Raw genomic sequence first — 882 nt, forward strand, 5'->3', positions numbered from 1 at the left:
AAAGAGTGTTATTCATAGCAGGCCAAGATTTTGCTGTGATTTATATGCCTTTAAACAGAGAGTGTTTTGATTGGGCTTTGCAAAATGCAGAAGATTTACAGGTTACACTCTTAAACTTTTCAGGGCCTTGTTTCTGTTCATTTCCCAAGCCACAAGCTGCTCTAGTGCTGCAGTTCCATTACTCCAAAAAAATTATAAATCTAAAAATACTTGCAGCAATCAAATTTAAGCTCTTATCTATGCCAAATCTATATCTCATAAAATCACAACCATTACAACCAGTGGTGTCACCATTCACTCCTTTATTGTTGGAAAACTGATTTCTTGACCCTTGCTGCCTTCCTCCTGCCTGCCTTCCCCTGGCATTGCCGGTCTTGCCATCAGCAGCAAGCTCAGGCACCTGTACATAAATATTGAAGTAAAAAGAATGGCTGTCCACAAGGACAAGTGTATTTGCTAGCACTAGTAAGAATATTGAGTTGCTGATGATGAGAAATGCTATACCATCCTCATCAAATCTAGGTCAAGAGTCTGGATTCCAGCACTGGAATGAAAACCAGGTCTGGTGGAAAAGATGGAATTTGTCATCTGAACTGTGAGCCTCCAATTGTACTGACTGGAGGAAATGTAGGAGTTGATGGGAGATTTGGTGGGAAATCGATCCCTGTTCTGTAGGACTTGTAAGTGGTGTTCTGAGAGGGAAGTTGGCAGGGAGGGCAAGCTTTGTGCTCCTGGGTGAGAGTGGACAGGATCGAGGCATGGAGATCTGCCCCTGGATCACACAGTGGTGGGCATGTGCAGCTGTTGAACTGCAAATCCTGAGCCACATTCTGATCAGGCTGGAGGGTGCAGACCCTAATCCACAACCTTTCTCTGGGTATC

This window comes from Geospiza fortis, unplaced genomic scaffold (assembly GCF_000277835.1).
Source record: "Geospiza fortis unplaced genomic scaffold, GeoFor_1.0 scaffold390, whole genome shotgun sequence".
Lineage (NCBI taxonomy): Eukaryota > Metazoa > Chordata > Aves > Passeriformes > Thraupidae > Geospiza > Geospiza fortis.